Source organism: Oryx dammah, unplaced genomic scaffold (assembly GCF_014754425.2).
Source record: "Oryx dammah isolate SB20612 unplaced genomic scaffold, SCBI_Odam_1.1 HiC_scaffold_12, whole genome shotgun sequence".
NCBI classification, from domain to species: Eukaryota; Metazoa; Chordata; class Mammalia; order Artiodactyla; family Bovidae; genus Oryx; species Oryx dammah.
Window position 1 is genome coordinate 22,899,328 of NW_024070196.1, and position 10,856 is coordinate 22,910,183.

The following is a 10,856-nucleotide window of genomic DNA, read 5'->3' on the forward strand; positions in this document are numbered from 1 at the left end:
ATTAAGACATCACAACAGCTTGCTTAGTCTTTTCTTCCATGTTACAAGAGAATTATAAATTATTGCGGCTGTTTAAGATGTGAGATTTTGTAGTTCGGGAACAATTTTAAAACCTACTACAATATCTGAGTGTCTGAGGAGGATGGAGGAGCATCCTGCAGGAAGTTTAGCTCCACATGCTGGGTGACTAGGGTGCTGTTTGGATCCCTGTGTGGATGTTGATGTCACATAGAACAATGGCAGAATTTGTAACTGGGAAGAAGACTGTGGCAAGTGTGAAGTCTCACTGAAATTAAGGGATTGAAAGTGGGTAGGGAATACGAATGAAAAGGGATGTAAAGACATATAGGCAATACCTTAAGTTTCTAAGAAATTGTTTCAGAGTCACAAAAGGGTGGGAGAACAGTAACCTAAAAGTCAGTGTGAACAAGAACTTGAGGTATGTGTATGCAGATGCTATATGAGGATCTGCAACATATTGGTTTTTCTCTGCATTTTAATTGTTAACAGTTAACAGCTTCTTATCTGTTTTAGAATAAAGTGCAATCACTCTTGTTTTAAATCATTAAATATACTAAACTAATTGGAATGCCTCATTGGGAGGCATTTTCATAGGTTTTCTACACTTATCCCTCTTTTCCACATCTTTTATCCAATGTACCTTTAATATTTCACCTTAAACATTTCATTTTTTCAGGAGGCTTTCCTTGACTTCTTAACAAGATGAGGTCCTCATGCTGTATGTCACTAAGATACATGCACTTTCCTCATGCTGATATGCATCACACTTTATGACTATTATAGCTTAACATTATCTGTTTTCTAAAGAACTCAAAGCTTCTTAGAGGTGAGTCTTGCTCAATCTGTATCCTCACCACTTAGCACAAGAACTAGTGCAGAGAAAAAGTTCAATAAATATTTATGAAATAATAAATGAATTACTCATGCTAATTTAAGGCATATTGGAAGATTAAAGTGCTTTCTGTTGAACAGAGGAAAAGTTAAAGTGTAAACATAGGAAAACAGGGTAACATTAAAGAGTGGCAAGGCAGGGGGGAAATAAAGGACTGAATACTAACAGTCCTCAAAAATGGTGACTCAGGTTACCAAAAGGAAAAGAGAGTCAAATGCCCATACCAACATGGTTCATAAAGTGGCATAAGTCTCTTTTTGTACAGAGAATAAACAGCAACAACAAATAGAGAGGCCCAATCTAAAACCATTAAAAAACAATTGTTTGCAAGTCTTCATATTCCTTGCCTTTGATTTAACAGTGACTGAACATTTTCCGTAATCAAAGTACAGATTTAATTTTATATTCACTGTTTCTTGTTTGAATACACATTTTTTCACATTGTCATTCTCTTCTGATACAAGTACCAATCACTAAGACAGATACCCACTTGCCTTGTTTATAGTAATTGTGGTTTAGGTCCTGGTCATCATAGTAGCACCCAAATTACCTCAAGGACAATACAGATTCTAGGTACTGACACCACAGTTTTTTTTCTCTTCCTTAACCAAGCCCTCCTCTATCTTTTCTCACAACATAGCACATTATGCTAATGTATTACATATTTTGAAAACTGCAAAATGATTTTTCTTCCAGTGGTTTCATTTTTCTGGGACAGATTGAAAGCACTCATGTGCTGAGTTGTGCTAATGGCATATTAAAAAATGGAAGATTTCATTAGTATAGAAACTGAAATTTATCAGTTTCTAAGTAAATTTCACAAATTTGAAAGGCAAAACTACATGAAGGTAAAGGAGTGGAGAGAGAATAAAAGAACAAAGAGACCAAAGTAAAAGCAAGCAGGCAGATGAGTCAACCCTATAATCATTTATTGATCATATTGTGATTAAAATAGAAAGATAAAATAAGTTTTGTTTTTCAGATCTAGTCATAGGCATTTGCAATATGTACTCTTTAAAGTTAGTACAAAAGTTAAAATGTGACCCTTGGTTCACCTGAATGCTTTATTCTGTGCTCCTGATATGTAAGAACCATGATGGGGCAATGGGAAAATGTTATTCTGCTTCATTCTGGGGCACTGACTCCCAGAGAATTGGTGTTGAAAGTGGTAAAATATAAAATATGACCATTCTTCCATATATATACAGAATCATTTCAAGTTACTACTGTGTGGGCATAATCAAATTCAGAAACTACACAATATAGTAAATATAAATTAAATTATTAAGATTTACATGCCTTCAGGAAATAAACAAAAGTCTCTGTTATTAAGATTTTTTTTTTATTTCTTAGAATTTGTTGCTGATGTATAAAATTTTGTAAAAATCTGGTCTAAACCTTATCAAATGACAAGTTACAGATCACCTCTTTGCAGTTTAGGCACTGAAAAGCTTTGGTATTTGAACTTCCAGACTCCTGCTTTCTTACGTTATTCATATTTCCCTCCCATGCAATATCCTCTCTTCTGTGACTTTTCTCTTGAATCCTTAGTCTAGGACACATTTTCTTCCTCAGTGCTTGAAAACACCTCTGAAATCAACTCACATTAGTTTTCACTTCACCAAGGTTTTGGGTGTTCTCATTCAATCCTCTCCCAGTCCTACATCATTGATATATTTGCCTACCTGAGCATTACTTCTTGAATCACCACTGTGCATTATTAGCTGGAGTAAAAGAACAGAGGACATCTGACACTAATGACAAGGGCATTGGTGAAAGGCACCATAAAAGTTATTGGTGAGAAATTAACTTATGAATGGATATTGTCATTTCTCAGGATGAAATTTAGAAGGAGAATAGAAGAAGCCAGTTAACCTTGGTGAGTGGGGGGGGGGCAGTCATCAGTCCCTATGTTTCTGGACAAGGACTAAAAATAAAGTAATTTTAAAAGCCCAAATATACTAGAAAAATTATGAAAAGGCAAATACATCATTAAAGAATTCAAAGTTGGGGGGTGGGTATTTGAAATTATATTAAGCCCTGTCAAAAGATACAGAGATAAAGAGGGTTAAACTTTTATATGGGTCATTTTATCACATTTTTGATTCTCTTAGGCCATGGACTTGTGCATATGTTACCAGCTTTTAAATCTAAGTTTTTCTTGCTTTAGTATCAAATTTCCCTTTTCATTTCAGTATTGCATGTCTGTTCAGTTAGCAGATTAATATCTCTGAGATAGTTTTTCACGTTTAATTTTCCTCAGATTCTCAGTGATTACATGGAGTATTTCTCAAAGTGTGTACCTCAGAACACTTGTATGAGAATCCACCAAGGTGTGGTCCTTGCTTAAAATTTCAAATACCAGCTCTTCCCTATACAATACAAAAAACTATACCACCCCCCAAAATCCTAACACAAACAACTACAATGATGTGATCAATCACCTAGAGCCAGACATCCTGGAATGCAAAGTCAAGAGGGCCTTAGGAAGCATCACTAGGAACACAGCTAGTGGAGGTGATGGAATTCCAGTTGAGCTATTTCAAATGCTAAAAGATCATGCTGTTAAAGTGCTGTACTTAATATGCCAGCAAATTTGGAAAATTCAGCAGTGGCCACAGGAATAGAAAAGGTCAGTTTTCATTCCAATTCCAAAAAAAGGCAATGCCAAAGGATGTTCAAACTACCACACAATTGCACGATATAATTGCTCTGCACAATCACACAATCGCATCTCACATGCTAGTAAAGTAATGGACAAAATTCTGCAAGCTAGGAGTCAACAATACATGAAACCATGAACTTTCAGAAGTTCAAGCTGGATTTAGAAAAGGCAGAGGAACCAGAGGTCAAATTGCCAACATCTGCTGGATCATCAAAAAAGCAAGAAAATTCCAGGAAAACATTTGCTTCTGCTTTATTGATTATGCTAAAGCCTTTGACTATGTAGATTACAACAAACTGTGGAAAATTCTTCAAGAAATGGACATAACAGACCACCTTACCTGCCTCCTGAGAAATATATATTCAGTTCAAGAAGCAATAATTAGAACTGGACATGGAGCAACAGACTGATTTCAAATCAGGAAAGGAGTATGTAAAGGCTGTATATTGTCACTCTGCTCATTTAACTTATATGTAGAGTACATCATGTGAAATGCTGGGCTGGATGAACCACAAGCTGGAATCAAAATTCCTGGGAGAAATATCAATAATACATCATCTCAGATATGCAGGTGACACCATCCTTTTGGCAGAAAGTGAAGAAGAACTAAAGAGCCTCTTGATAAAACTTAAAGAGGAGAGTAAAAAATCTGGCTTAAACTCATTCAAGCCAGCTTCAAGATTCAAAAAATGAAGATTATAGCATCTGGTCCTATCACTTCATGGCAAATAGATGGGGAAACAATGGCAACAGTTACAAACTTTATTTTAGGGGGGTCTCCTGAATCACTGCAGATGATGACTGTAGCCATGAAATTAAAAGATACTTTCTCCTTGGAATAAATGCTATGAACAACCTAGACAGCATTTTAAAAAGCAGACATTGCTTTGCCAACATAGGTCCATCTAGTCAAAGCTATGGTTTTTCCAATAGTCAAGTATGGATGTTACAGCTGGAATATAAAGAAAGTTGAGTGCTGAACTGATGTTTTGAACTGTGGTGTTGGATAAGACTCTTGAGAGACCCTTGGACTGCAAGGAGATCAAACCATTCAATCCAAAGGAAATCAGTCCTGAATATTCATTGAAAGGACTAACGCTGAAGCTGAAACTCCAATACTTTGGCCACCTGATGAACTGACTCCTTGGTTCTTGACCTTCTTGGTCCCAGACACTGATGCTGAGAAATATTGAAGGCAGTAGGAGAAGGGGATGACAGAGGATGAAATGATTGGATGGCATCAGCAACTTGATGGACATGAGTTTGAGCAAGCTCCAGGAGTTGGTGATGGACAGGGAAACCTGGCGTGCTACAGTCCATGGGGTCACAAAGAGTCGGATACAACTGAGAGACTGAACTGAACTGAGTTCTCCACTTACCCAGTATATTAGATTATGGGGCATGTCCTTATGTCTTTTGTTTTAATGATAACTCTATAAAATCTTCCCTGATCTTTTCCACCATTTTAATTTGTATCACATTTCCTCTTTCCCATGGGTCCATTCTAATAATGCTGGGAAAATGGAAGGTCCAGTAAATCCATACTACTTAGAGCTCATCTAGTTAAAGTTTGGGCTTCCTTTGTAGCTCAGTCGATAAAGTATCTGCCTGCAGTGCAGAAGACCCGGGTTTAAGACCTGGGTTTGATCCCTGGATTGGGAAGATCCCCTGGAGAAGGAAATGGCAACCCACTCCAGTATCTTTGCCTGGAAAATCTCATGGACAGAGGAGCCTGGTGGGCTACAGTCCATGGTGTCGCAAGGAGTCAGGCATGACTGAGCGACTTACACTTATAGTTAATGTTACCACGTGAAGGTAGAAATGCTGGAGGTTAGAGGCAGCATGGAAATCTTCTGGCAAAGCTGAATCTCAGCAGAAGCTCAGCAGCCTAAGAAATCTTTGATTTGTCAGGGCAAATCCAAATTGAAAATAAGAAGCCTGTTGAAAATAAGGGAAAAGACATTCTAACTCCTTTTCTTAAAGTGTTCACTTTAGAAAACTTGTCATGGTAATTAATCTGTCTCTGAAATGTATATGCAAATCTTTTCAAGGGCTAAATCAATCTCTTGCCAAATTAAAAACCCAGAAAATGTCTTTCTCAATGACCATCTCCTTGTGCTGTAATCATCAAAGAAGAGAAACCTATCTTCCACTTTCTAAGGGAGGATTGGAGCCTAACTTCTCTAAGTACCTCCCTCCAAGCTGTAAACTAACTCTTGTTATAAAAGATATAAGAAGTTTATTTCTCTGAGTTAAATCTACTAGCAAACAAGAATGGGCATCCAAATTGCCAGGTGAATTGTGGTGAACTGTATGTAGCCAATTGCATGGTCAAAATCTTTCTACTTGAGAACCACTCACTAGTTTTCTTAAGAAGTGTTATGTCATGGGTCCTATCTGCTGACTTGGTGTGACATCGTTATTTTGGTAGTCCCTTAGTGCATTGCTTTTGATGTGCAGTGCATTCTGATTTAATGTGTATTCAATAACAAAGTTATTTTCTTTCTGTTTTACCTCTGTGGACATGCTTTCTAAGTTGTAAGGAGACATTGTTTTTAATTTTATTTCAATACATTATTAAAGGGAAGAGCTTATTATGCATCTTAATAAATTCAACAAAAACAAGTAACAAGTAGAGAAAACTAAAAGTAAGAAAGGAAAACAATAGAAATAAAAGCTTAAATTAATGAAATGGAAAATAAATAACTGAATTTGAAATATAAATAGATCATAAAGTACATTCTTTGATATGAAGAATGAATAAATGTCTTTTAAAACTGATAACAAAAAAGAAAGAAAAAGAAAAATTTAGAATAAAATAAAAATGCAACATATTTAAACATATGGAAAACTATAAAATAATTTATATATAATATACATAATTATATATAACAGGCTTCAGCAGTACATGAACCGTGAACTTCTAGATGTTCAAGCTGGTTTTAGAAAAGGCAGAGGAACCAGATATCAAATAGCCAACATCCAATGGATCATAGAAAAAGCAAGAGAGTTCCAGAAAAAACATCTATTTCTGCTTTGTTGACTATGCCAAAGCCTTTGACTGTGTGGATCACAATAAACTGTGGAAAATTCTGAGAGAGATGGAATACCAGACCACCTCACCTGCCTCTTGAGAAATCTGTATACAGGTCAGGAAGCAACAGTTAAAACTGGATATGGAACAACAGACTGGCTCCAAATAAGAAAAGGAGTATGTAAAGGCTGTATATTGTCACCTTGTTTATTTAACTCATATGCAGAGTACATCATGAGAAACGCTGGGCTGGAAGAAGCACAAGCTGGAATCAAGATTGCCGGGAGAAATATCAATAACCTCAGATATGCAGATGACACCACCCTTATGGCAGAAAGTGAAGAGGAACTAAAAAGCCTCTTGATGAAAGTGCAAGAGGAGAGTGAAAAAGTTGGCTTAAAGCTCATCATTCAGAAAACAAAGATCATGGCATCCAGTCCCATCACTTCATGGGAAATAGATGAGGAAACATTGGAAACAGTGTCAGACTTTATTTTTGGGGGGCTCCAAAATCACTGCAGATGGTGACTGCAGCCATGAAATTAAAAGACACTTACTCCTTGGAAGAAAATTTATGACCAACCTAGATAGCATATTGAAAAGCAGAGACATTACTTTGCCAACAAAGGTCTGTTTAGTCAAAGCTACGGTTTTTCCTGAGGTCATGTATGGATGTGACAGTTGGACTGTGAAGAAGGCTGAGCGCCGAAGAATTGATGCTTTTGCACTGTGGTGTTGAAGAAGACTCTTGAGAGTCCCTTGGACTGCAAGGAGATCCAACCCGTCCATTCTGAAGGAGATCAACCCTGGGATTTCTTTGGAAGGAATGATGCTAAAGCTGAAGCTCCAGTACTTTGGCCACCTCATGCGAAGAGTTGACTCATTGGAAGAGACTCTGATGCTGGGAGGGATTGGGGGTAGGAAGAGAAGGGGACGACAGAGGATGACATAGCTGGGTGGCGTCACTGACTTATGGATGTGAGTCTGAGTGAACTCCGGGAGTTGGTAATGGACAGGGAGGCCTGGCGTGCTGCGATTCATGGGGTCACAAAGAACCAGATATGACTGAGTGACTGAGCTGAACTGATAATATTATTCATTGATATTATTAATATTATATAATTATATAATATATTATATATATTTATATATACTCACAAGCTCACATTTGGCTACAAATGGCCGCAGCTTTTTATTACCCTACTAGGGACTCTACCCAGGTCCTGGCAGTGTAAACACTGATTCCTAATCACTGGTCTACCAGGGAATTTCTGAAAATATATTTTGTATTGTGTAAAATAAATTTGAAATTTCAAGGATATTGACAATTTCTTGAAGCATTTTATACCTGCATTATATCTTCTAGAACCAGACATTCAAAGAGTATCTTGTTTGTCCTCAAATCAATTAACTTTCTTAAATTAAGATATTGACAGTAATTTAATGAACATCCACTCTACCAGTTGTATTTACCCTCCCACCATTTCTAAGGCAATCTTTTAAAGTGATACTTGCCTGGGAAGCCCAAGGCAAAATGGTTTACCTTAAGGCTCATTCAGCATTACTCTATAGACCTAATGCAAATTAGAATTCTGACTCTAGTTGAGTTTGGAATTTTAATTAGCCTGAGGGAGTAAGGCAAAAGGGGAAAGAAAGAAGGAAATATTTATTAAATATCAACTATGTGTCAAATGCTTTTTGATATATCCTTTCATGTAAGTTAATTCATTTGATTCCCACAGCTGGTAAAGGTGTTATTATACACTTCTCAATTTTCATATGAGAGACAGAATTTCAAAGAGTACAACTTTCCAAATCATACACAAAAGTAAAATCCATACCTAGTATGCTTGATGACAAAGACCATTCTCTTGTACTATTGTGAACATTTCACAGTTCAGGGATAGGTGTAGAACTCACTCATCAGCTTCACATTTGGTTTATTTGCCTTCTCATGTATCATTGTTCAAAAATAATTTTCAAACTGATACTCTTACCAAAACCTGTATTGTGGAAAAGAAAAGGTCTTTTATGCATGGACAAAACTGAAAAGTGGAAAATTCAGGAGCAAAAGAAAAAAAAAAAAAAATAGAGGAACAGGAGTGGGGGAAGATGTGTACATACATATTCACTAAACAAATATTGAGTACATATTCTATACCTTACACTATTGCAAAATAAACATACAAGCTAACTACTATGCAAGTTTCAACAGAGATAGGGAAATATTCTCTTGATTGAATTGCACTGGCCACATATGAGCTTCATTGCTCATCTGCTTCTGTGTGTAGTGCTTCAATGTTAGTAATGACTTTGCCTAATGATTAACTCATTGTCTACATATTTCATAAACTGTCTCTCATTCACTAGGTCAAATAATGTGTACAAATACTGGAATGTCATAAGTCTCCATTGTATTTCTCTTACTGCTATCTTTTTCCATTATGTTTTGCAATTATTTGGATAAATACTAATACTCTTTATTTGTTTAATTTACCAGTTCCTTAAGAGTTGAGAGGGGCTTCCCTGGTGGCTCAGTGGTAAAGAATCTGCCTACCAAAGCACAAACTGCAGGTTCAATCCCTGGGGTGGGACAATAACATGGAGAAGGAAGTGGCAAACTATTCCAGTACTCTTACCTGGAAAATCCCATGGACAGAGGAGCTTGGGGTCACAAAACTGTCAGACAGGACTTTAGCAACTAAACAACAACCAGAGTTGAGAGCATAGTATACATTTTATGAAGTTCTTAGTTACTAAATGAATAAATATAGTACTATCATAAATGATCAATTTAAGTTGATTGAGATTTGACTTTTCAACCTAGAAACCCTTGTGAGTTGCCCTCCATAGTATTCTATTTTTGAAAGACTTCATTTAAGGTCAGGAAACTAAAAATTTCAAATTCTGAAATGAACAGATAGACTAAGACTTCTATTGTTGAAAGTGGACAACTCAGCCATGGAGCACTTTTTTTTTTTTTTTTTTTTCCCTTCTAGCTCAGTTTCTAAAATCAAAATTTGTGTAAGGGAGCTACTTCCACAAATCAAAATCCATTTTATAAATTTCCAACTAGTGTAAAAATGTGTAATGGGAAAATTGTACTCTGGACAAAATTGTACATTAGTATGCAGTGTTAGAAAAAGGATTCACCAAGTAAAATACTCAAGCATTGCACTGATGTAGATTAGTCTCTTATTTTCATTATAGTACACCTCAAAAAAATCTTCCAGGTGCTCTGGTGTTCTACCTTGAAGGCAAGCAAGTCCTCAGGGTAAATCTCAAATCATCAGATAAGGGCTTTGATGTGAGCTCTTTTATTTCCTGTCACTTTGTCAACCTTTTCAGTACTTGAGTCTGTAGAATTGCACATTAAGAATCGCTAAAATTTGGCTCCAGAGAGATGCAACAAAATGAAACTATTATGCTTATTGCCTTCAGGGCAGATTCTGCTCTAGAGATCAACATGCTGTATATCAGAGTAATGATTGGACTTTAGGTGTGAGCACTGGACACAGAAGTTCTGTCCTTGAGTGATATTTCCAGATTCCTAGTTTCAGCTAAAGTCCACATCATACTCTGTAGACTCACTTTTATTACTACAATAAGAATCTACAAGCTGTAGTTTAGTACAATACACAAAATGTTATCATGATAACCATATCTAATTATCACACTGCAGACAATGGCAATTTATTGGCCAAGATGGCCATTGGCTATATTTAGCTTTATAAACTTATAGACTCCTTAACAGCCATGATATGTTTAATTATGTTCTCCCTTTTTAGAAAAACAAATGCAAATATAAACTGCCAGTGTTCATAAGTCCCATGTAGATATGCACTGTGTGTGTGTACATATCCCTTTAAGTATAAATTTTATGTTGTTGGAACAAATAGAATCTTATAAATCTTGGTAAATTACAGTAATACATTTTGTTCAAAAAGTATGTGTTTGCTATTCAGTATCACAGAAATCCAAGTCTATGCCACAAACAATAATGTCAAAGCAGGTGAAGTTGAACGGTTCCATGAAAGCCTACAAGATCTTTTAGAACACACAAAAAAGATGTCCTTCATATCACAGGGGACTAGAATGCAAAAGTAGGAAGTCAAGAGATACCTGGAAGAGTAACAGGCATGTTTGACCTTGGAGTATAAAATGAAGCAGGACAAAGGCTAACAGGTTTTGCCAAGAGAATGCACTGCACATAGCAAACACTCTCTTTCAACAGTACAAGAGAC